Below are 27,513 nucleotides of genomic sequence, written 5' to 3'. Positions count from 1 at the left end.
CTGGTATAAAAAGTCTCAATGGAACACAAAAGAACTATAAGCAAAAGAAATAACTGTGATGATGCTTACCTTCTGTGATTTCACTGGATGTTTTCATCATGCGTATGGCCCCACTGGATATTAACCCCAGGGCACCTTCTGATTGTATACTGGCAATCTTTGATCGGTATATATTCTTACCATTAGTCATTAAACCATGACTAATGGTTTAACGTTTTTGGACTAATGGTTTTGAGTGTTACCTCTGGTAATCATGATCAAAGATTTAAAAGAGCTGACAGGGAAAATATCAGCAGTCACTTTTCCTAAGAAAAATAGCTTTAGGCTCTTTTCCAGGGAGGGCAGCAGGGACCCTGGTGCATTAGGCAGTATTAGTAATAGACAATCATTTCTATGATGCCTCTGATTGTTGTGACTCAAAACATTCCATCAATACATCATATTGTTAATATAACCATGTCAAGATTTCCATCATGTCCTTTTTATCTTATCACCCTTCCATCACTGGCAGAGCTGAAGTTTTGGTAAATTACAATAATTATGCAGGATAACATCATATTAGCAAGTACAAATCAGAAACAGAGGAAGAGTGGAATGGAAATTGTCTTATGTTCAGCTTCATGATGTAGCCAAGAAACCTTCCTAGGAACCATAGTCTGAAACAGAAACTGTAAAGGACTCTAAACAAATACACAAAAGGAATAATTCAGACCTGAAAAATAATAAAACATATCCATAATAAGTGGAAAAGGAAATAGTAACCCACTCCAATATCCCTGACTGGAAAATATCATGGATAGAGGAGCCTGGTGGGTTATAGTCCATGGCATCACAAGAGTCAGACACGACTTAGAGACTAAACAACAACAACAATTCATAATAAGAGCTATTATTATTATTATCCTCAATGCCATGCATGAATTTTCTCATTTGTAACTTGCAACAACACTAGAAAGTTGGTTCTAAAGATAAGGGAATTGAGCTTTGGGAGTTTATTTGCCCAAAATTATGTAGGTACTAAACAGCAAAGCCATTGTTTGAACTTAGGGATAAATGATTCTAGAGAACAAGCTTTTGAACCCTACACTATGCTTCCTATCCATTGGTCAGAACAAGGAAGTAAGATGAGAGGCTATGCCCGGGCTTGTTGCTGGAGAGTATTATCAAGTCACAATCTTGACCCCAAAAGACTGTCACCAAGTTATCAGGACCCACAAGAAGAATGTATCAACCAGGGTCCCATTCTCAGCAGGGTCTCATGCTTGGTCTAATACTCTGCTGTTGCCATCTTGAAGTACTATGTTTGAACAAGGGGTTCCATATTTTCATTTTGCACTGGGCATTGCAAATTATGGAGTGGCTCATGCAGTTGGCAACTTTCAGCCTTCAGAACTAACGCAAGTGACTACAGTTACAAGTGACCATGAAGAAAAGAGAAAAGCATTATTTTAGACAAAGAATGCTCATTTTGCAGATGGTAAAACTGAGCTGAAGAGAGTTTAAATGAGTTGTCCAGGATACTAGGATCATCACTGGTAGGGGCAAAGAATCAAACTCTCACCTCCTGATTTGAACTCTGTGAGAAGAAGAGTATGAGAATATTTCTAGCCATTTCCATGAGTTCTATAAGAACAACATATAGATCTTTTAAACTTCTGATGCTATATGATGTCAAAAGTAACAATGGCTTAGATTTTAAGACTTTGAACCAAAAATAATAAAGAGTTTAATTCAAGGAGAATAAAATAAAGTGGTCTCCAGCCTCATGCACTGTACCTCCTACCAAACAAGGACTTTTTAGGTAGGACATTTAGCTAAAGCAAGAGAAGATCACTTCCTTGGCAAAGTTAGTTCTACTCATCCTGACTTTATCTCATTCTTGCAACATCCTGTCTTTCACTTCAGAGAGCAGAACTATGTAACCAACACGTAAAAAATGGTAAGAAACCTTTCAAAAGTTCAGAAGCTAATCCATGGAGAGAGAAGTGTTTCAGAGAGTATTATATACTTCTTATAAATATTCATTATAAATCATCAGTATTTAATATTGAGCTAAGCACATAATTGATAATCAGTAAACATTTGTTTTATTAATTTGAAGTCCTTTCAGTATGTTCATTTTAAGAGTGTTGTGTGTTTTTTTTTGTGTGTGTGTGTGTATGCATACACACACTTTGGTTTAAAAAAGAATTTGAAAATGTTTACAAATACTCAAATAGCACAATGCAGTTACCCAACAAGTAAGTGTGTGTTGTTCTTCAGTAAAAAATAAAATATATAAGCAAATAAATTAGGGTGATACGTGCAGAGAGTTGGTAGGAAAATAAAATAAATAATTTTACCAACATCATGCTGTACGTTCCACTATATTATTAGCAATAGACCAAAAATTTGTCTCTCCACTTTCTCATAGAGACTACAATAAGGAAAACATTCCTAGTTACAGCTACACAGTGAGCATTTGATACAAACAAACCACTTACCGGAAGCATCAACATCACTGGGAGTGTTGGGGACCTTATAACTGCTAGGAAGGACATCTTTGGCCCACCCTTTGGTGTATGTTGAACAGTGTGAGTCTCTGTCATGGAATTCTCTCTTAACATGTGCTGATGGCATCTCTCCCAGGGCAATACTGTCAAATTGGATAGAGAGCAGGGGTTCCAGCTAAGCAGCTATTTATTTCCCCGTCCTAATAGAAGAATGTTAGGTTACAAAAGGGCAGCACAGATCATCGGGTCCAGTAAAGCCCACTCTACTTAGTTTCTCTCAACTGAGTTTCTGTTTACACATTTCAACCCACACAAATTTATATGCTCCAGTTCTTGATGAGGATCCAGAGAAGCATTATCTCTTGATCCAAACAATCGGCTAAGCTAAAGATGGGATTCACTCCCACTTGTGCAATTAAGAGGAGTGGCTAAATCGCAGACCTGAACAGATCACTCTACCTCTGCATATTACAGTTAGGACATCGGCTGGAATCTTCCTGAGATCATAGCTATGTTAATGCTCCCACATAGAAACATGGATACCAACCTTCTGAGTCATAGAACAAAGTTAGTACTTTTACTGTGGAAAACATTTAATGAAGGTATTATCAAATGTCTGTTGCTACCATATAATATTCCTAGTAATATGTCTCTTAAGTTTAACTGCCAGTCTATGTTCGATACAGGATACAGGATGCTTGGGGCTGGTGCATGGGGATGATCTAGAGAGATGATATGCAGTGGGAGGTGGGAGGGGGATTCAGGATTGGGAACTTTTATACACCCGTGGTGGATTCATGTCAACGTATGGCAAAACCAATACAGTATTGTAAAGTAAAATAAAGTTTGAAAAAAAATAAAAAATAAATAAATAACAACAAAAAAAAGAAATATATCTTCCTTATGCACACACAAAATTTTTCTTGATTTCAAAAAATTGAAGACTGCTTACAAATACTCAAATAATATAATGCTCTTAAACAAGTAAGTATATATCATTCTTCAGTTTAAAAAAAAATGAAAACAAAACAAGTGAATAAATTAAGGTGACACTTTCAGAGAGCTGGTAGGTAACTGAACAAGTTTAACTGTTGCACGAGCTCCTGGATATGATTTTGACTGTTTAAATGACCTTAAGCAATATTTTTTTGCATTGTTTAGTGCAAGAGAAGTCTCTCAGCTTGTATTTTTTAAAAGGTACAGAGGTCAAGTACTGATTCTGAAAGGGTGGAGCTAGAGTAGAATTATTGCGATTAAGGGGGCTGAACCTGTAGGTCTTTGACTTGCACAGCCCTTTTCAGGACCCTGAGACTAATGCTGTATTTGTTTTCTTTTAAGTTTTATACCCTGTAAAACTCTACCACTTTATAGAGTACTTGACATTATGAGATCTCAGTAGTTTTCCCCTATCAGCAGTGTTTGTTTCTGTTTTTATGTGTAAATGCATTTCTGCAAAATACAAAGAATTGAGGCTTTGAAGTTAGAATTCTCTTGTTTTGGACCCCTGGGTATAAACTAAGGAAAGTTACTAAACATTCTGTGACTCTGTTTATCATCTGTAAAAAATGAAGACTAATAATAAGTATTGTTGTTGTTATTGTTATTAATGAGCCCACATTGATAGTGCTGCTTTAATAGTCAAAGTACTATATAAAAAGTGTCAGGACCAGTTGATTCTCTTTCTTTTCCTCTGATCCCTCCTTCCTATTATTCCTGTGCATATAGAAATAATTTCTCCAACTAGGCCTATTCCAGAAGCTTCTCCTATTATTCAGATGGTTTGAGACCCTGACCTCAGCCCCTAAGGGAAAATAAATAATTGCTGGTCAGTTGTCTTTGGGGACCCTATCTCCTATCCATCATTCTTCTTAGAACATTTTAACAGGTATTTGCATTACTCCTGTCAAAAACAGTGGCGGGCTCATGACAACAGAGGAACTGGGGTGCAAGAGAAAGAATGCAGACCTTGAAATTAGACAGATAGAACTTCAAGACAAAGCTTACAAATGAATTCACTGTCTGAGCATCACTTTCTTGACAACAAAGTATAAAAATATTTTAAAAGTTGTTCTAGTGGTATGTGAATTATATATCAATAAAGCTGCAGAATTTTTGGTAGAAAAGTTGTTGTAAATATTAAACTGAATAGCATAAATCCTGAATTAATACCAATTACTGCTGAAAATGATAGCTCTTATTTGTCTTATTTTTCTCATATCTGTGAAAAAAATCACATCAATTCTGTTGGTCTTAGCATAAGTAATGAGTAGCTACTGACAAAGATACTTAAGAAATATTGGAAAAGAGGAACCAGAAAAAGTACTTTGGAAGTTTAACTGCTTTTAACATGATTGATTATTCAACTATGATCTTTTTACCTCTCTAAGGAGAGTAATTGAAAAATTACTGTATTTTTTTCTAACTTGTTTTTCTCAGTCCTTTTGCAACAAAATCTAATGCTTTTTAGCCAATACTTGCCCCTGAATTGTTACTGAACTGAATTAATTATAAGATTCCTCAAATTCTTTGCCAGGAAAGAAAACACCCTCTGACAAATATTTTGTGTATACTCAGTCTTCCTAGGTTTGAACTTAAAATGCTAGTGTAAATCATTTACATATCTAAAGTCTACCTTCTTGACAGAAAGACAGTACAAATGTTCAGCTGCTATTAAATGATAACAGCATGAACACTGATGTAAAAAAGGCTTATAGTGGATCACTAATAAGAAATGCTGAGTCCTACTCAAAGGCATGAATAACAGGAAAACACAGCTGCCTGAATGAATGTATGGGCTACAATTTATGAGGGTTTGCCCAGGACTGTCCTGTTTTGAAACTAAAACCTCTCAGTCCAGGGAAACCAGGATGGTTGTCACTGTAATTACACTATGCTGTTTAGTTGCTAAGTCGTGTCTAACTTTTGTGACCCCATGGACCATAGCCTGCCAGGCTCCTCTGTTCATGGGATTCTCCAGGCAAGAATATTAGAGTGAGTTGCCATTTCTTTCTCCAGTAATTACACTATATTATAGTAATTACACTATATTAGACAAACACATGGTCGCACATAGATGATGTGAAATAGTCAATATACATTCCTTCTATCTGTAAATATTTTTAAATATTTAAAATCATCATGAGGAAAAAAGTAAACATAGCCATAACTGAGCCATCAGGAATGCCAAATTTTAATGTTTAAATTAGACTTTGTTGATTCTATTTTCAAGTGTTAAATTCTAATAGAAATAGCAAATTAAATACAAAGGAAACCATCCAGAATGGGATGAATAGACTTATCCATCACTGTCCTTTTTACTTCATTAAATCAGACTGAAAAATTGAACTCTCTCACTTCCCCCAAAAGAAATTCGAACATTTCCAGAAGGAACTCTTCCTTTCCCTTCCTCCGCCTCTCCCCTTTCATTCAAAGCACTTGGAACACTCAATATAGAGGGCTGCGTTTCCGTCTACTGAGACCCTCACTGCTCTGTGAGAGTTCCTGGATTCCGTGTGTTCAGCTGAGGAAACCGGAAGGAGGCTCAGATTTGTGCCCAGAGCGCCACCTGGTGCCAGGTCGGGGTCCTCCTAGACTGCTGCTTGGGAGCTTTGTGATGGTCTTGCTTCCAGCCCCCGACTGACTGCCCTCACTAGTTTAGTGTAAAATGGAGATTTGCAGCCATTCTTCTGCATCATCAACCATGGAACTTAAAAACAAATAAACAAAAAAACACTGATGTCCAGAACTTGTTACAAGAGTCTGGAGAAACGTCCCAGAAGATTCCGATGCACAACAAACATTGAGAGCCACTGAATCATAATTAAAGGTGATGAGAATATATTGTAGAATATTAGAATATTATCATATATATGAGAATATATATGTTGACTATATTTGTTTCATTTTGTTTTGTTTTGGACACGCATAAAATATACACCATTAAATATAGGAAGCTCAAGATGCCCATCTCTACAAGTCAAACCTTCTGGGGCAAAAACACTTATTGGGACATTGTAAGAGACATGGGATTTCAAGGTGATAAAGCAAACATGTAGGATTCTCTCTTCCCTGTAAGTGGCATGGCCCTTCCTGGTATAGCCCAGGGATCATTTCTAAGACCAGTGCTACTTTAGGCTTTAAGGACAAATACTCTCTCCCTTATCAGGCTTTGTTGGGGCTTATGTATTCCTCTTTTCTTTCTCTTAGTACTATAAGATCTATATGGAGACACTTTTGGATACCAAGGTAATATAAAAGCCTGTTTTTAGCATAAACCTTGGTTATATTAGGCCAAAAGAGTTTTCTTATGTTCAGGGTAACATTTTCTAGCTTACCACATACATACATATAGATATATCCCCAAAGAGCATCTCCCTAGTTAACATTTCCCAGTAAAAGCTTTCCAGCTTTTATTACACAAATTTTACATAACATGTGAACCTCTCATTAGGACCTATTGGCAGCCTCTCTAGGAAAAAAATATGTTTATTTCCCCTAAATTCAAAGTAATATTTTTAGCTAAAAACCTAAAGTTTCATGGATCAAAGCCATGTCATGGCAAAGGGGCTTGTATAACTCAATGAAGCTATAAGACATGCCCCGCAGAGCTATCCAAGATGGATGGGTCATAGTGAAGAGCTCTGACAAAACATGGTCCCCTTCATGGATCACAGACTTGTTGTGGCAAAGGGGTTTGCATAACTCAATAAAGCTATGAGCCATGCCATGCAGGGCAAAACAAGATGGACATGTCATCGTGAAGAGTTCTCAAAAACATGGTCTACTGGAGGAGAGAATGGTAAACCACTCCAGTATTCGTGCCACAAGAACCCCATAAAAATATGAAAAGGCAAAAAGATATGACACCAGAAGATGAGCCCCCACTGGTTAGAAGGTGCCTAATATGCTACTAGGGAAGAGTGGAGAAACAACTCCAGAAAGAATGAAGAAGCTGGGCCAAAGTGAAAGTGACGGCCAGTTGTGGATGTGTCTAGTGGTGAAAGTAAAGTTTGATGCTGGAAAGAACAATATTGAATAGGAATCTGGAATGTTAGGTCCATGAATCAAGGTAAATTGGATGTGGTCAAGGAGATGGCCAGAGTGAACATTGACATCTTAGGAATCAGTGAACTAAAATGGACAGAAAAGGGTGAATATAATTGGATGACCATTATATCTACAGCTGTGGGCAAGAATTCCTTAGAAGAAATGGAGTAGGCCCCAAAGTCAATAAAAGAGTCTAAAATGCAGTACTTGGGTGCAGTCTCAAAAATGACAGAATGATTTTGGTTTACTTCCAAGGCAAACCATTCAGCATCACAGTAATCCAAGTCTATGCCTCAAACACTAATGCTGAAGAAGCTGAAGTTGACCAGTTCTATGACAAAATCTTCGACGAATAAAACTGAAAAAAAAATGTACTTTTCATTACAGGGGAATGAAATAGAAAAGTAAGAAGTCGAGAGATACCTGGAGTAATAGGCAAGTTTGCCTTTGGAGTACAAAATGAAGCAGAGCAAAGCCTAACAAAGTTTGTCAAGAGAATGCGTTGGTCACAGCAAACACCCATTTCCAACAACACAAGAGACAACTCTACACAGGGATATCACCAAATAGTCAATACCAAAATAAGATTGATTGTATTCTTTGCAGCCAAAGATGGAGAAGCTCTATACAGTCAGCAAAAACAAGACCTGGAGCTGATTGTGGCTCAGATCATCAGCTCTTTATTGCAAATTCATGCTCAAATTGAAGAAACTAGCGAAAACTACTAGGCCATTAAGGTATGACCTAAGTCAAATTGCTTACAGCCAAACTGAAGAAACCAGGGAAAACCACTAGGCCATTAAGGTATGACCTAAGTCAAATTGCTTACAGAAGACAATGACCAAAACCATCCCCAAGAAAAAGAAATGCAAGAAGGCAACATCGTTGTCTGAGGAGTCTTTACAAATAGCTGAGGAAAGAAGAAAAGTGAAAGGCAAAGGAGAAAGGGAAAAATATACCCAACTGAACACAGAGTTCCAGAGAATAGGAAGGCGAGATAGATAAGAAGCCCTTCTTAAATGAACAATGCAAAGAAACAGAGAAAAACAATAGCATGGGAAAGACTAGAGATCTCTTCAAGAAAACTGGAGAGATCAAGGGAATATTTCCTAAAAGGATGGGCTTGATAAAGGACAGAAATGGTAAGGATCTAACAGAAGCAGAAAAGATTAAGAAGAGGTGGCAAGAATACATAGAAGAACTATACAAAAATGTTCTTAATTACCTGAATAACCATGATGGTGTGACTACTCACCTACAGCCATACATCCTAGAGTGCAAATTCAAGTGGGCCTTAGGAATAATTATTACAAACAAATCTAGTGGAGGTGATGGAATTCCACGTGAGCTATTTAAAATCCTAAAAAGATGATGCTATTAAAGTGCTGCACTGAATATGCCAGCAATATTGGAAAATTAAGAAGTGGCCACAGGACTGGAAAAGGTCGATTTTCATTCCAATTTCAAAGAAGGGCAATGACAAAGAATGCTCAAACTACCATACAATTGTGCTTATTTTACATGCTATTAAATTTATGCTCAAAATTCTTCAAACTAGGCTTTGGCAGCACATGAACTAGAACTTCCAGATGTATAAGTTGGATTTAGAAAAGCAAGAGGAACCAGAGATCTAAATGCCAACATTCGTCAGATCATAGAAAAATCAAGAGAATTCCAGAAAAGCATCTACTTCTGCTTCATTGCCTATGCAAAGCCTTTGACTGTGTGGATTACATCAAACTGTGGAAAATTCTTAAAGGGATAGGAGTACCAGACCATCTTCCCTGTCTCCTGAGAAACCTGTATATGGGTCAAGAAGCAATAGTTAGAACCAGACATGGAACAACAGACAGTTTCAAAATGGGAAAAGGAGTACAACAAGGCTATTGCCATCCTGTTTATTTAACTTCTATGCAGAGTACATCATGTGAAATGTGGGCTGGATGAATCACAACTGGAATCAAGATTGCTGGAAGAAATATCAACAACCTCAGATATGCAGATGATACCACTCTAATGGCAGAAAGTGAAGGGGAATTATGGAGTTTCTTGATGAAGATGAAAGAGGAGAGCAAAAAACTTGGCTTAAAACTCAACATTAAAGAAACTAAAATCATGGAATCTGGTCCCATCGCTGTGTGGCAAAAGAAGGAGAAAAAGGAAGCAGTGGCAGACTGTTTTCTCAGGCTCCAAAGTCACTGCAGACAGTGACTGCAGCCATGAAATTAAAAATCTTGCTCCTTGGAAGGAAAGCTATGACCAACCTAGACAGTATATTAAAATGCAGAGACATCACTCTGTCAACAAAAATCCATAGTCAAAGCTATGGTTTTTCAAGTAGTCATGTACAGATGTGAGAGTTGGACCATAAAGAAGGCTGAGTGCTGAAGAATTGATGCTTTCAAACTGTGGAGCTGGAGAACACTCTTGAGAGTCTCCTGGACAGCAAGGAGATCAAACTTATCAATCCTGAAGGAAATAAACCCTGAATATTAATTGGAAGGACTCGTGCTGACGCTGAAGCTTCAATACTTTGGCCACCTGATGTGAAGAGCTGACTCATTGGAAAAGACCCTGATGCTGGGAAAGACTGAAGGCAAGAGGAGAAGGGAGAAGCAGAGCATGAGATCATTAGATAGCATCACTGATTCAATGGACATGAATTTGAGCAAATTTCAGGACATAGTGAAGGAAAGGAAAGCTTGGCATGCTGCAGTCCATGGGGTTGGAAAGAATCAGAGAGGAGTTAGTGACTGAATAGCAACAGCAAAGTTTCTTTTCAAATTCAACCAATAGAACATCAGAATCATAAGCAGTCACTGCAAAATAAAGATAGTATAAATAAAGGGGTTATGAATTTTTAAGCTACTGGAACTAAGCAGTATTTTGTTATACATCTATATTAACTACATAGTATTTCGTGCACGTGTGTTTTAGTAGTTTTCTGTTACATTTGTAGGAAAGAAGTTCAGGATTTTGTGTGATATATAATACATTTTAATTTTTTTCATTTTAAAATTTGGAAATACACAAACAATATTTGAAATTAAAGGACAAATTACTAACATTATGCATGAAATTGTTCTATCCAGTTTTACTTATTAGGAAATTTTTAAGCTACTTTTTCAAGCTTACTCTATCCTTACAGTTATTTTACACCTGTTTGATTTATAAATTTCTGCTGGAGATGTCATAAAATTGCCAAACACATTTTTAAATTGTCAAATTTTCTTGAAATTTCATCAGTTTTTCTTCATAAGGCTAGAGGCTTTATTGTTAAGACTAGATACATTTCTGCTGCTGCTGTTTAGTTGCTAAGTCATGTCCAACTCTTTGTGACCCCATGGACTGTAGCCAGCCACGCTCCTGTCCATGTGATTTCCCAGGCAAGAATACTGGTGTGGGTTGCCATTCCCTTCTCCAGGGGATCTTCACAACCCAGGAACTGAACCCATGACTCTTTTATCACAAGCAGATTGTTTACCACTGTGTCACCAGGGAAGCAGTAGTTATGTTTCTTTAACGGATTTTCTCTTTATTTTTCTCTAGCATTTCTCTTTATCACCATAAATGTTTTTTGACCTAAATTTTATTTTATGTGGTATTAATACTGCCTACCAACATACTTTTCATTATTGTATTTCACAATTTAAGGCACTTTTTTACACAGTTTGAAATCTTAGAAATCAAAATGCATAAACAATTATTAGAGTTGAGATGACTTTCTGTTTTCTGGTATTATATATCATAAGGGTGTGTTTTAAAATGGAATGGTGCCTGAAACTCAAGGAAATTCAGTATTTGTGTGACATCTTTTTCTCTTGATTTCAATACTTTTGATTGGTTATTAGGTATGCTACCATAAACAGCTAACAGATGAATTTTTAAGAATTCATATTGATTGTTAATCTCTGTCTTTAAATAGTTGAATTCTATCATTTTATAGTCATTTAAAAGTCATCAAATGTCATGATTTTTACTTATTTCTCCCACCTCATATTGTATTTTTACTTATTTGTCTTTCTTTTCTTGGTTTGATAAAATTTTCAATATTCCTTTTATTCCCTATTCCAAGTTTCTAAACATATATCATGAGTCTCTTTAGCCTCTTGGTGAGACTATGGAGGAGGAGTCTCAGTCTTCTCTTAAGAAGTAAAAAGCTGAACTCGAGTTACTAACAAATAGTTATTTGTACAGAGGTTTACAATTTGCTGTTTTAAGAATTAATAAGAGACTGACAAATTGCTCTTTAAAATTCCACCACTATCTATCTACAATACCTATTGTAAGTTCTTATAAGACTGTAATATCTATTTTATATTATTATATTATCATTATTACAATATATATCTTACAATATCTATTGCAAGCTTTCATAAGACTATATAAAAACATGTATTATTCTAAAATATATATTCTGATATTCAAACAATAACCAAAATGAACACTCCAACTTAACTCAACCAAAGAGACAAATTGACTGAAAATGACATGTAATCATGGAAGAAAGACAAGAATATAAGGAAGTTTCTTTGGATAAGGTTGGATGTCCAAGCTAAAAATGAGATGGCACTTGGAAAATATATGGAAGAAAATAGAAACATTCATTTAAGTAGATTATAATCTATGAAGAAAACTTGTAAAAGAATACCTAATCTGCTTAGTTACAAAGGGAAAAAGGTAAAAACAGAGAATACAGTAAACATTACTATTAATATTTACAAATGATTGTGAATAAAATAATAGAAAATGAAGAGACTGGAAATAAGGGGAATCTGACAGAAGCAAGAGTTTGTCTATTATAGGTAAACTTAAACTTGCAGTAACTAATAACAGCTAAAGATTACCAGGTATACTCTGTGCTAGGTAGTGTTCTAAGGACTTTACATCTGTTATCTCCTCCAACCTGCATAGTGAAATGAAAGTGAAGTCACTCAGTCGTGTCCAACTCTTAGCGACCCCATGGACTGCAGCCCACCAGGCTCCTCTGTTTATGGGATTTTCCAGGCAAGAGCACTGGAGTGGGGTGCCATTGCCTTCTCCAAATCTGCATAGTAGGTAAGTGATATTATTATCTCCATTTTGCAGTGAGGGAAACTGAGGTATGTAGAGATTAGTTTACTTACCTAATGTCATATAGCAAAGAAGTAAAAGAGTCAAGAGCCAAAGTGCAAAAATATTGCTCTGGGGTCCACACTGTCATAGAGTAAAACCAGAGTAATCTGTAGGCAATGTCCCTGAAAATCCTAAAGCAGAAGGCCTTGAGTAGCTCCCCTGAAGGACCAACCACACCTGCCACCACACGGCCAGAGCACCGGTTACATCTGTAACTGTATCCCAGGTCAGCAAAGCCCTGCTCATTGGTTTCTCACGTTGTTTTTCTCTCTAACATCCTCATGTTGCCTCTCCATGACCCCTTGTAATCTAAAGGCATCTTTGATTCTTATAAACTCAAGGGGACCTACTAACTGGGATGTTTTTGAGTTTTACAATATAAATGAGATGAAGCATTTATCAGCATTCTAAATGGGTCTGGAAACTTTCAACATAAAAACTGATCCATAAGTATAAAATATTTAATGCCAAAATAAGTAACTAGAAGTTAGAATAAATCATTATCTTAATCAAGAAAACAACAGGACATGTGAATTTACAGCTCTGGTCAGGATGGAGCATCATAAAAATATAGTATCATATTGAAAAGTGGGAAAGATAATAAAATAAATAAAAGGAGCCCAAAATACTGAAAATGAAAGAATGATCTGTTATATTTAAATTCACTGGAAAAGGTTTTAAAATACTATCTGGAAACTTTGAGAGGATTCACTTGAAGAAAATAAAAATGTCTAAGGACTGGTTTGAGGCATTTGAATAATTTCATTTAAAAAAAGGAAGAATGAACACATAAAATTCCTTAGGCGATCTAAACAATAATTTTAAAATCATTCATAAAACATTCATCACCACACAATTTTAATGCCAAAGTAAATTAGTATAAATATCCCATAATGGAGAAAAAAATGAATGGAATACAAAACATACCCACATTAGAACATTATACAGTCATTAAAGGTAATCTTGGTGGAAGTATGTAATAGCATGAAGTTTTTTTTTTTTTTTTAATAAGTTATGCTTGGATGCACTGAAATGGAGAGGAGTTAGGGGCAGACAGGTAGGCCTGCACTGGAGGGAGCTGAAATGAAAGGTCAGAGATGCACTTTTTAATTTTTTAAAGAATAATTTCTTTACAGAATTTTGTTTTCTGCCATAAATCAACAAGAATCAGCCATAGATACACCCATGTCCCCTCCCTCCTGAACCTCCCTTCCATATCCCTCTCCATCCCACTCTTCTAGATGGTCACAGAGCCCCTGTTTGAGTTCCCTGATTCATACAGCAAATTCCTGTTGGCCTTCTGTTTTATATATGGTATTGTAAATTTCCATGTTACTGTCTCCATACATCTCACCATCTCCTTCTTCCCCTCCCACCATGTCCATAAGTCAGTTCCCTATGTCTGTTCTCCATTGTTGCCCTGAAAATTATTTCATCAGTACCATCTTTTTAGATTCCATATATATACATCAGTATGCACTATTTACATTTCTCTTTCTGTGTTACTTCAATCTGTATAATAGGCTCTAGGTTCATCCACCTCAATAGAACTGATTCAAACGTGTTCCTTTTTATAGCTGAATAGTATTCCATTGTCTTTATGTACCACAGTTCTTTATCCATTCATCTGTCAATAGACATCTAGGTTGCTTCCACGTTCTAGCTATCGTAAACAGTGCTGCAATGAGCATTGGGATAAATGTGTCTTTCAATTTTGGATTCCTCTGAGTATATGCCTTGGAGGTCATATGGTGGTTTTATTCCTAGCTTTTTAAAGAATCTCCATTCCATCTTCCATAGTAGCTGTATCAATGTACATTCCCACCAGCAATGAAAGAGGGCTCCCTTTTCTCCACACCCTCTCTAGCATTTATTGTTTGTAGATGTTTTCATGATGGCTATTCTGACTGGTGTGAAGTGGTATCTCATTGTAGTTCTGATTTGGATTTCTCTAACAATGAGAGGTGTTGAGCATCTTCTCATGTGTTTCTTAACCATCTGTATGTCTTCTTTGGAGAAATGACTTTTTAGGTCTTTTTTCCCACTTTTTGATTGGGTTGATTGTTTTTCTGGCATTGAGTTGTATGAGTTGCTTGCATATTTTGGAAATTAATTCTTCATCAGTTGTTTCTTTTGCTATTATTTTCTCCCATTCTGAGGGTTGTCCTTTCACCTTGTTTGTAGTTTTCTTTGCTGTGCAAAAGATTTAAGTTTAAACAGGTCCCACTCGTTTATTTTTATTTCCTTTACTCTAGGAGGTGGGTCATAGAAGACCTTGCTTTGATTTACATCATTCAGTGTTCTGCCTATGTTTTCCTCTAAGAGTTTTATACTTTCTGGTCTTACACTTAGGTGTTTAATCCATTTTGACTTTGAATATCTCTCCATATCTTTGTGTGTGGCATTAGGAAGAGTTCTAATTCCATTCTTTTCCATGTAGCTATCCAGTTTTTCCAGCACCATTTATTGAAGAGGCTGTCTTTGCCCCATAGTATATTCTTGCCTCCTTTGTCAAAAAATAAGGTACCCATGGTTGCATGCGTTACCTCTGGGCTCTCTATCTTATTCCATTGGTCTATATTTCTGTTTTTATGTCAGTGCCATACTGCCTTGATGACTACAGCTTTGTAGTATACTCTCAAGTCAGGAAGGTTGATTCCTCCAGTTCCATTCTTTCTCAAGACTGCTATAGCTATTCAGGGTCTTTTGGGTTTCCATATGAATTGTGAAACTTTTGTTCTAGTTATGTGAAAAATGCCATTGGCAATCTAATAGAGATGGCACTGAATCTGTAGACTGCATTTGGTAGTATAGTCCTTTTCATAATATTGATTCTTCCTACCCAGGATCATGGAATATCTCTCCATCTGTTTATGTCATCTTTGATTTCTTTCATCAGTGTCTTATAATTTTCTGTGTCCAGGTTTTTGTCTCCTTATGTAGATTTATTCCTGGATATTTTATTCTTTTTGTTGCAATGGTGAATGGGATTGATTCCTTAATTTCTGTCTTATTTTTCATTGTTTATATAGGAATCAGTTCAGTTCAGTTCAGTTGCTCAGTCGTGTCTGGCTCTTTGTGACCCCATGAACCACAGCACGCCAGGATTCCCTGTCCATCACCAACTCCCAGTCCACCCAAATCCATGTCCATTGAGTCAGTAATGCCATCCAACCATCTCATCCTCTGCCATCCCCTTCTCCTGCCCTCAACCTTTCCCAGAATCAGGGTCTTTTCAAATGAGTCAGTTCTTCACATCAGGTGGCCAAAGTATTGGCGTTTCAACTGCAACATCAGTACTACCAATGAACACTCAGGATTTATCTCCTTTAGGATTAGCAGTAAGTATTTTTATAAGACTATGTTGAAATGAAAAAACTTAAACATGGTAGAAAATCATGAAATGTCATGAAGAGAAATAGGACAGAGATATTCAAAGACTGACATACACAATAATACTACCAGTACATTTGTTTAAGTGGTAAGACTCTTTCAGTGATTTTCATTTACCTTTTCTATATTTTTTAAATTTCAATGGGTATATATTATTTTATTATGAAAATATTATTTCACATAGAGAGGACAGTAGTAATTAAATCATACCTAATGTCTCCAAAATCACTGCAGATGGTGATTGCAGCCATGAAATTAAAAGACGCTTACTCCTTGGAAGGAAAGTTATGACCAACCTAGATAGCATATTCAAAAGCAGAGACATTACTCTGCCAACAAAGGTCCGTCTAGTCAAGGCTATGGTTTTTCCAGTGGTCATGTATGGATGTGAGAGTTGGACTGTGAAGAAAGCTGAGCACCAAAGAATTGATGCTTTTGAACTGTGGTGTTGGGGAAGACTCTTGAGAGTCCCTTGGACTGCAAGGAGATCCAACCAGTCCATTCTAAAGGAGATCAGTCCTGGGTGTTCTTTGGAAGGACTGATGCTGAGACTGAAACTCCAATACTTTGGTCACCTCATGTGAAGAGTTGACTCATTGGAAAAGACTCTGATGCTGGGAGGGATTGGGGGCAGGAGGAGAAGGGGACGACAGAGGATGAGATGGCTGAATGGCATCACCGACTCGATGGACATGAGTTTGAGTGAACTTCGGGGGTTGGTGATGGACAGGGAGGCCTGGGGTGCTGCAATTCATGGGGTCACAAAAAGTTGGACATGACTGAGCGACTGAACTGAACTGAATGCCTAAAGATGGATATGTTTAAAGGAAAAACAGGATGAAGGGGAAACCACAATGGGAATAAAGAAAAATTCTTAAAATTGATATGAACTCTAATATGAATTAATATTTCATGGCAATTCCTTGATTCCTTTACCCTATAGGACCAGCAACCTACTGATTCTATCACTGTTTCACTGCCTCTCACCTGTTTCCTCTTCAAATAGTTCTTCCTCTATTCACAGTTTAAAAGACAAGAATGGTCACTACAACCACCTTCCTGCCTTCCTCCTTAACTCTCCAAATGTTTCTACAAGTTCTATCAATACTAACCATTGGGACTGTACCTTGGTGAAACCCAACACTGAACCATAATTCGGAAAGCGCTCATAGATGAAGAAAAACACACAGACTAACCCCAGTTGGTTAGTTCCTAATGTTGCAAGGCAATCTTACTTAAAATCCCAGGCACATACATGTCCCTCTCCTTTCTTGTTGAATCTCTAACACCCTCCTTGGTTTCCATTTTTAGCTGATAATTTTCCTTTGTATTTTACTGAGGATAAAAAAAAGCATTCAGAGAGAACTTCCACCTGTTCTTACCAACACTTCTTTTGAACTACCTATATTTGGATCATGCACTTGGGTTTCTTTCCCATTACTGAGGATGAACTGTTGGTACTGCCAGCCAAGTATCCCTGGCTCCACAGATACGCAGGTTCCATTCCTAGTAACCTATTCAAAGAAATGCATCAAAAACAACCTTTCTCTTTCTGGCATCACAAGTGTATTCCCTTCTGTTGCATCTTTTCCAATGCATAAAAACATGCTGATACTTTGGACATCTTTTGAAAAGTCAACCAAACCATCCTGACCTTACTATACCCTCTAGGTTCCACCTATTTCCCATCTTCCCTTTATAGCAAAAACAGACACAGAAAAATACCTTCTCTGTTCATCCATAATTATTTTTTTCTTACTCTCGGTGTCCTTCCATCATTTTTACCCACTCTCCACTCCATCAGAAATGCTCTTGTCAAGGTCACCTATGATTTTCCATTGCCAATTTCAAAGGTAAATTCTCATTCAGTGTCTTTAATCCATCAACATTATGAAATGTAGCTTATTACTCTCTCCTCCTTGAACAGTCAGGTCACTCAGAGCATATCATTCATTTATTCAAAACCTTGCAATGGCTTCCTTTCTCAACCAAGTAAAAGCCAACGTCATATGATCTATACAAACTTAGTCCAAAACACCTGACGCCATACCCAGTCTGAGGTCATCTTCTATACCCTCTCCTTCATCCAGAGACTCTATTCACACTGGCCTTACCATGCTTCAAACACAATAGGCACATTCCTGCCTCAGGGCCTTTATGTTTGTTGATTTCTCTGCCTAAAAATCTCTTTTCCCAGATATCTGTGGTGACCTCATCAGCATCTTTATGAGGTGATATTTTGGCAAGTATATAAATGACACTTTCCTTGGCCCCTTGACTAAAATTATTAATTCAATACACATCCTTCATTGCATTCTTTTTCTCCATGCCACCTTTAACCTCTAACAGGCAATATATATGACCAATTTATTTTATGTTCTGTATTCCCTACACTAGAATATAAGCACCATAGACTAAAGACTTATTTATTTGTCTATTTTGTTCACTGTTGTATCCCTAGGATCTAGATAAGTTTCTAGTGTATAGGAGGTCCTCAGTAAAATATGCAGCAAAATGAAAGAATGAACTTCTGCTTAAGAGCTGAAAAAGTAAAAAGCTGGATTAACAGACCAAAAATTACATGTAACAGATCGATAGAATTTTGTGAAGGTTTTCTAGGTGGTTTGCAAATGTGGCATATAGGTAGTTTACATGAATGGTTTTCTTGAAAGAAATGCCCACGATAGTGTGAAAGCTCTGGGAAGACTAATCAAGAAATGGCATAAATTCCACTATCTACTGGTTCTAGACCAGCATGAGAAAGGGTGCCAACTAATTGAGAAGGTGAGAGAGACAGAGACAAAGAGTCAGACACAAACACAACCAGAGAGAGAAACAGAAAAACGGAGAAAGAGAGAAAGATTCAGGAAAGTAGATGAGACTCCATTTTCTAACCTACCTTATAATCTATTATTATCTATGCTACATGTGAGGATTAACATGTCTCATTGTAAATGAGTAGACCAGACAATCACAAATATCTTCACTCTCCTAAATTATCTACATATTTATAAAGTTGGTAACTAATAAACATCTTTATTCTCTTTAGCCTTTACAACTATCCTAAAAGACCTCCTTCTATAAAGATCTGAGTGGGTAATCTCGATCTAGACTGTTTATCAATTTGAAGTATTTGTTCTCTATGTGCACAAAGATAGTCACATGAAATGATATTCTAAATAAGCCCCACTGGCTATAATAAATAAACTGTTAGCTTGATTTCTGTATTCCAGAGTAACTTAATCCTAAAAGAAGGATATCTATGATACAAAATAACTATAAATACATTATGCTGTAAAGATAGAAAGATAATTATCCAATTTGGCATTTGATAACCATCAGTTCAGTTCAGTCACTCAGTAGTGTCCAACTCTTTACAACCCCATGGGCTGCAGCACACCAGGCCTCTCTGTCTATTACCAACTCCCAGAGCTTACTTAAACTCATGTCCATTGCATCAGCGATGTCATCCAACCATCTCATCCTCTGTTGTCCCATTCTCCTTCTGCCTTCAATCTTTCCCAGCATCAGGGTTTTTTTCCCATGAGCTGGATCTTCACATAGGTGGCCAAAGTACTGGAGTTTCAGCTTTAACATCAGTCATTCCAATAACTATTCAATAACTGATTTCCTTTAGGATGGACTGGTTGGATCTCCTTGCAGTCCAAAGGACTTTCAAGAGTCTTCTCCAACACCACAGGTCAAAAGCATCAATTCTTTGGTGCTCAGCTTTCTTTACAGTCCGACTCTCATATCCATACACAACTACTGGAAAAACCATAGCTTTGACTAGATGGACCTTTGTTGGTAAAGTAATGTCTCTGCTTTTTACTATGCTATGTAGGTTGGTCATAGCTTTTCTTCCAAGGAGCAAGCATCCTTTAATTTCATGACTTTGGTCACCAACTACAGTGATGACCATCTGTATCTGCAGTGATTTTGGAGCCCATCTGCCTTGATTTTGGAGCCCTAAAAATAAAGCTGCTGTTTCCATTGTTTCCCCATCTTTTTGCCATGAAGTGAAGGGACCAGATGCCATGATCTTCGTTTTCTAAATGTTGAGTTTTAAGCCAACTTTCATCAAGAGGCTCTTTAGTTCTTCTTCACTTTCTGCCATAAGGGTGGTGTCATCTGCATATCTGAGGTTATTGATATTTCTCCCGGCAATCTTGATTCCAGCTTGTGCTTCCTCCAGCCCAGCGTTTCTCATGATGTACTCTGCACAGAAGTTAAATAAGCAGGGTGACAATATACAGCCTTGACGTACTCCTTTCCTGATTTGGAACCAGTCTGTTGTTCCATGTCCAGTTCTAACTGTTGCCTCTTTACCTGCATTCAGATTTCTCAGGAGGCAGGTTAGATGGTTTGGCATTCCCATCTCTTTAAGAATTTTCCAGTTTGTGTGATCCACACAGTCAAAGGCTTTGATGTAGTCAATAAAGCAAAAGTAGATGTTTTTATGGAATCCTCTTGCTTTTTTGATAACCCAGCAGACGTTGGCAATTTGATCTCTGGTTCCTCTGCCTTTTATAAATCCAGTTTGAACATCTGGAAGTTCATGGTTCACATACTGTTGAAGCCTGGTTAGAGAATTTTGAGCATTAGTTTGCTAGCGTACAGTTTGCTAGAGATGAGTACAATTGTGCGGTAGTTTGAGCATTCTTTGGCATTGCCTTTCTTAGGGACTGGAATGAAAACTGACCTTTTCCAGTCCTGTGGCCACTGCTGAGTTTTCCAGATTTGCTGGCATAGTGGGTGCAGCACTTTAACAGCATCATCTTTTAGGATTTAAAATAGCTCACCTGGAATTCCATCACCTCCACTAACTTTGTTTGTAGTGATGCTTCCTAAGGCCCATTTGACTTCGCATTCCAGGATGTCTGGCTCTAAGTGAGTGATCACACCATTGTAGTTATCTGGGTCTAGAAGATCTTTTTTGTATAGTTCTTCTGTGTATTCTTGCCACCTTGTCTTAATAGCTTCTGCTTCTGTTAGGTCCTTACCATTTCTGTCGCTTATTGTGCTCATCTTTGCATGAAATGTTCCCTTGGTATCTCTAATTTTCTTGACGAGATCTCTAGTCTTTCCCATTCTATTGTTTTCCTCTATTTCTTTGCTCTGATCACTGAGGAAGGCTTTCTTATCTCTCCTTGCTATTCTTTGGAACTCGGCACTCAAATGGGTATACCTTTCATTTTCTCCTTTGCCTTTAGCTTCCCTTCTTTTCACAGCTATTTGTAAGGCCTCATCAGACAACTATTTTGCTTTTTGCGTGTCTTTTTCTTAGGAATTGTCTTGATCACTGCCTCCTGTACAATATCATGAATCTCCATCCATAGTTCTTCAGGCACTCTATCAGATCTAATCCCTTGAATCTATTTGTCACTTCCACTGTATAATAACCATAATACCAGGCTTAAGGTGTTAATAAATAAATCACGACTATTTTATATGTTTGTCCAAATATATGTATACAATATCATCTTTGTCTTCTGAATATTAAAGATAATTACATTTGTGCTAAATTAAATGCTTAATTGTGAGCAGTTTTCTGCTTGGCTTTCTTTATTTGAAACATTTCGATTCTACTACTTTATTATTTAATATTTATATAATAAATTAAGGTCATACACTAATAAATTGTTGCTGGATCTTGATATTATAGAAAATTCTTTTCTCAATACAAATTTTTCAGAACTGACAAATGAATTTAAGAGTCAAGGCATAATAAATAAACACCCCCTTTTTTTTTTTTCAAAAAGCAATTGGCAGTGCCTTTTTCCATTCCCACAGATACACAGATAATTCTAAACATGAAAAATCTGGAACAGTTCATGGCTTCAAAACAGCAACAAAGCCAAAATCTGTTAGTTTTTGTCAAACCAATAAAAATTGAAAGATTTTCAATGCAAGCTTTTTTTTTCCTATAATAACCCACTCTTTCATTTTTGAGAGGCTTCCTATGAACTGTCAATGACAGAATAATCACTGCACTTATTCCTGTGACTTATGCTGTTACAAAATTCAATTTGACAATGACAAGAAAAATGAGTACTACCCCCAATAATGTTTGCTTTCTGTTTTGTGAAAAGACAGTATTTTCCTGCAGAACACAACTGGTACTGTGACACAAAGCCCATAAACAAGGGTGGTATTAAAAACTCAGATAACAAAGCACCAATATTTTATGAATGGCTTGCTCACCTTTCTCTTGAACCAGCTGCTCTGATCTGAATATTCTCCCTTAGTAGACATGTTCTCCACATCTGCAAATGACTAGCAGTAACAGAGCTCCTACTGTATCACTCAGGGTCCAGTAAAAAAAAAAAAAAAAAGAAAGAAAGAAACCATATGAGATCTTTCAAGCATAGACGTCTGAAAGAGTAAAAATTCAGAGTGTGAACTAACCTAGATATTGACACCTGCAGGAAGGAGCCATTATTCCCAGGCCAAGGAAACAAAAGGGAGGATGAGATTGTAGAATCCAGTTGCCCATTTGCTAGTGCATTTTTGTGGTCCTTTAAGAAACCCTGGAAACATGAATAAAGTGCTGGAGAGAGGTGGGTGGCTGGAAATATAACTGGGCCTTGTATAACTGGTGCTCAACTGCTGAAGAGGTACCACTCAACTGGAGCCAAGGTTACTGAAAAGGTCTCTACTGCAGGTTCTGGTGTTGGTATAGCCAAGGAGTACACCAAAAGGCAGGTGTGTGAATTAGGGAAGAATTCTGTACTGTGTTATTGAAATGGTCAGAGGATGCTTAGAGTTCATAACTTTTTGCTGCTGCAGATGGAGGCCAAGGAGCTGAAATCAGGAAATGAGTCACTTTCCCCCTCCTTCATTTCTCAGTCTCTTGGCAGGACCTCCCATTGGCAAGACCTAAATAGAATCTTGCTGTCAATAAAAACCTAGAAAGGCAATATGTGGGGTATCACAAACCTACAATACACAGAGGAGCAGAGAAGGACAGAAATGGAGGCTAAGGGCAAACAGGCAAAGGGCTCACATGTCCTTTCTTCTATGCTAATTTTCCTGTAGTATTTATTTAACATGCTGCTGCTGCTGTGTACTTTCAAACTATATCTGACTCTTTGTGACCCTATGGACTCTAGTCTGCCAGGCTTGCTGTCCATGGAACTTCCCAGGTACGAATATTGGAGTGGGTTTCCATTTCTTTCTCTAAAGGATCTTCCTGACCCAGGGATCGAACCCATGACTCATGCTTAGCAGATGGATTCTTTAGCACTGAGCCACTTGGGAAGCCCTATTTATTTGACATGACTATACCTAAATTTGCTAATGACAATTTGGCATCTCATCTTTATCATCTTACTAAAGGAATAAAATAAATAAATACAAAAGAAAGAAATGGAAGACAAGGATATAATATATACAATATGTAACACATAACCATAAACTAGTGACCTTATTCAAGCTGGCTATTGAAGTAATTCTGACTTTTCAACTCTATTAAAGGCATATTTAATAGATTAATGCAGGTTACAAAATGTCTCTTTCCTTACTATCATAAAGTCATTTAATATTTTATTTAAACCTTCATAATTATGTTGACAATATATGATGCTATTTAACAGGTAGTTTATACAAGAAGTACACAAGCAAGAAAAATGTATTACCCTGTGTAAATTAAAAATGATTTCCAGTTCAACCGTATTATCCTCTCACTGAAATTCCACTTGAATCCAAATGGGCCTTAGAGATTTGCTTGACTAATAGAGTGTGGGAAAAGCAATGTTTTTGAGATTTCCAAATCTCCATCATAGAAAGTCTTGGCGGCTCTGTCCAATTCTCTTTGAAAACTTGCTCTGAGTGAAGTCAACTGCCACGTCATAAATCTGACTGCTCTGAGGCCATCATGCTGGATAGCCTACATAAAGGTACTCTGATCAACAAGCCCAGCTGAGTCCGAACTTCTGGTCACATGTGCAAAATACCAGGTAAGAATATGAAGCCATCATGAGCCCTCTAGACCAGTCCACCTGAAAACTTAGAGCCACAATCCATATAATGAAGGCCAAAGTTTGAGGTAGTTTGCTATATAGCAAGAGGCAATGAAACAAGATCTTTTTAGTAAGTAAAACAAGTACACTAAAGCAAATTATCCATGTTAAATGTAGCCATGTTATTATAGTACTGAAGTAATTAAGTCATAGTACTCATGAGGTTTCAGAGATGAAGTATTTCATATCTTACTGATGAAACTGCAATTATTACAGTATTTGAGCATTTACCATTTTGACAATTTGAGGCTGTTAGAAGTCGAGCTTATGGCGCCTCACTGTGATGAGCCTTCATGGGCACTGAGAGGAATCCTAACAATTTATATTTGTGGTTTTATATTCTTTTTCTCAAAGATCCCCTTTCCCCAAGTTATATAAATTTCATGCCTCACAAAATAGTCTCTCCTTGGGGAATGTGCATGTGTGTGCGTGGTGAGTTGCTTCAGTCACATCCTACTCTTTGTGACCCTATGGTCTGTAGTCCACCAGGCTTCTCTGTCCATGGAATTCTCCAGCAAGAATACTGGAGTGGGTTGCCATGCCCTTCTCCAGGGGATCATCCCATCCCAGGGATTTGAACCCACATCTCTTATGTCTCCTGCATTGGCAGGAGGATTCTTTACCACTAGTACCACCTGGGAAGCCCACCTTGGGGAATTAAAATAATTATTTTAATCCTTCTAAATAATTTGTATTTTCCCTAAGAAAGTAATTCAAAAGTAAGAGGGATAGCTAAGTTTATAAAATTCTCAATCATAGCATTATATGTAATAGAAAAATAAACTGAAAATGACCCCAATGTTCTTTAATAGATGAATAATTAAGTATATTATAAACTATGAACTTAGAGCATAATGTCCTCTTTTAGCAAAATAGTTGCAGAACCTCTAACATGAGAAATAGTATGTCTAAGTGAAAAGGCTAGTCTTGAAAGTTTATTTAAACTATGATTGAAAGTATAAAAATGTACATACTACAAATAAAAACTGAAAAGAAATTTGGAGAAATGAAAAAAACAGTTACATCAAGGTGATGGCTATAAGGTACAACTTTGTCTTCAACCTTTTTTATTGCCATTTCTCTTCTAAGTTGCATCCCCTTACAGTCACTGGTGCAAGTTCTCTAAGAAATCAGCTTCTGAGGTTTTATGAGCGATCTTGTAAAAGGTGCAGCTAAACTAAGGAACTTACTGTAATGTCAAAAACTAGGGAAAGCAGGCCAGGTTGCGGAGGCCCCACTTCTCACTTCTTTGCAAAATGTGACGTGGAAAAATAAACATGTCATTAAGAAGGTAAACTCATACTCTTGGGGAAGTTTGACTTCTTTCTATTCCCTTTTTGTCTCATGAACAGCAAAGTAAAACCATCAGGAGCCAGAAATCAAAAGGCCAACACTGTTCTCCATCCCTGTATCTATCATCTTTACACAATAGGGATGTGTCTGCACACACATAGTCACGCACACAGTTTCAAGTAGATATATTTAAATAAAACATTGACTATTGTAACATAATCATTTCTTTGGACCCTGAGGAGTGGTAAAATAGAAAAAGTGAGACCTGGAGGCTAGTTCTGGGTTTGTGACCAGCTGGTTATGTGACCTGCAGTGACTCATTGCTTGCTTAGAGTCTCATGTCTCCATATGTAAAATGAGAGGAGCTTCATGATGTGACCATCAAGATTTCATCTCGTCACCATCATCTGACTGTTCACAAATGACATGGAATCCATTTTAAAATCAGGGAAATTAGGAAGTCATGGTGCTCTGAGGGGTTTTATCTTTCTTTTATATCATAACCATAGATCATAGAATTTTAGATGATAAAATTTTTGGTGATAGAACTGAAAAGGAAGCCAGGTTCTGACAGTGGTGGCAGAGGCAAGGAACCCAACTTTTTTCCTCTTCTCCAAACTTAGAAAATAGTACAAGCAAGTGATGCCCCCTTCTATGTTCTTTCTTTTTAGTTTTCCTTAGAGATAAACACAAGGGGAAGCATTTTAATCTGGTCCCATGGCAGAGGAATAAAGAGCCTCTTGGTAGGCCTCACTCCTTTTACTGTACCCTTAAAAGCTCACACCTGAGTCACTCATTTGCTGGCTGAAAGCCAGCTCAACCTCTGGGCTCTGCTGGCTGAGGTCCAACAGAAAACTAAGAAAACAAGACCATGTCAGGAATTTTATTTCCACACAAAACATCATTTTCTGTATTCACAAACAACAAAGAAAATCTGCCTTTTAGATATGTTCCACAATGTGAATTTAAAATCGCCCATCACATAGATTCTATTAAAAGCCATGCCAATCTTAGAAGAGGGTATATGAACCATTCACAGCACCCCAATTCTAGCCTTATCCCTAAATCGATTCCAATAAGTGGGCAGCTTTAAAAGTAAAGCATATTATTCTAGCCTGTTATCAAAATGGTCTTTACAGAGTGACGGCTTAGCACTACTTCCTTGGTTTTTACTCCTGGTAAAGATAAGATATGACCATACATGTAATTTCCCTATATTTCTGTAAAACTGTAATCAGGAAACTTACCCATTATGTTTCATATAAAGCCATGTATGACAAATTATTCTCCAATGTGGGGGATAGAAAAAGTTTCTTCCTCCGAATTTTAATCTTTTCTCTTATTAAAAGACTAGTTTCATCTACCTCGTAAAACTAGAGCCTGTTATACAGAGTGAAATCAGAAAGAGAAAAACAAATATTGTTTTGCATATATATGGAATCTAGGAAAATGGTACTGATCAACCTATTTGCAGGGCAGAAATAGAGATTTAGACATAGAGAACAGATTTATGGACCCAGTGGGGGAAAGAGAGGGTGGGATGAATCAAGAGAGCAGCAGTGAAATATATACATTACCATATGTAAAATAGATAGCTAATGGGAAGTTCTGTATAACACAGAGAGCTCAACCTGGAGAGGTGAGATGGGGTGGAAGTGGGAGGGAGGGGACATATGTATACCTATGGCTGATTTATGTTGATATATGGCAGAAACCAACACAACATTATAAAGCAATTATCCTCCAATTAAAAATAAATATTAAAAAAAAACCAGATTAGTATTGCCTCAGGCTTTGGGTTTTACCTTAGCTAGGGAAGATTAGACTAAGATTTTATACATTAAAAGAGATTCTCGTATCCCTGATATTTTTGTTTAATGTAATTAATCTCTTTACCCAACCTGCTATACCTTGCCATTATTTTATGAGGCTTAACTTCCATTGTTAATGGTTTTCAATTTTATTATGTATGTATATTTTGTGATTTGGTACTTTAAGTCACATTGGGGAAAGGTAGTGTATAAATATATAACAATGTATGTTGGTATACATATATAGAAAACACATCTTTAGAAACGAAAGGACCTTAGCAATAACTGAATGTTTTCAAACATAATTCTCTCATGCATAGAGGAACAATTCCTGAAAATGAA

At 37.0% G+C, this 27,513-nt stretch overlaps 1 protein-coding gene across 5 annotated transcripts in view; it reads right to left on the bottom strand.

The window, feature by feature from the left end:
- Positions 1 to 27,513, bottom strand: part of MACC1 (MACC1, MET transcriptional regulator) — an 86,361-nt gene that overhangs the window by 43,123 nt on the left and 15,725 nt on the right. Inside the window, exon 2 of one of the 5 annotated variants that reach the window (XM_018047344.1) lies at positions 22,251 to 22,343. The exons of 2 other annotated variants lie outside the window; for them this stretch is intronic. The gene's annotated coding sequence lies outside the window, so the exon portion shown is untranslated. Of the gene's footprint in view, positions 1 to 2,483; positions 2,593 to 22,250; positions 22,344 to 27,513 lie in introns of those variants that run through there. 2 more of the 5 variants (XM_018047340.1, XM_018047341.1) reach the window with 2 other exon arrangements.

This window comes from Capra hircus, chromosome 4 (assembly GCF_001704415.2).
Source record: "Capra hircus breed San Clemente chromosome 4, ASM170441v1, whole genome shotgun sequence".
Taxonomy (NCBI): Eukaryota; Metazoa; Chordata; class Mammalia; order Artiodactyla; family Bovidae; genus Capra; species Capra hircus.
This window is presented reverse-complemented; position numbering and strand designations above follow the sequence as displayed.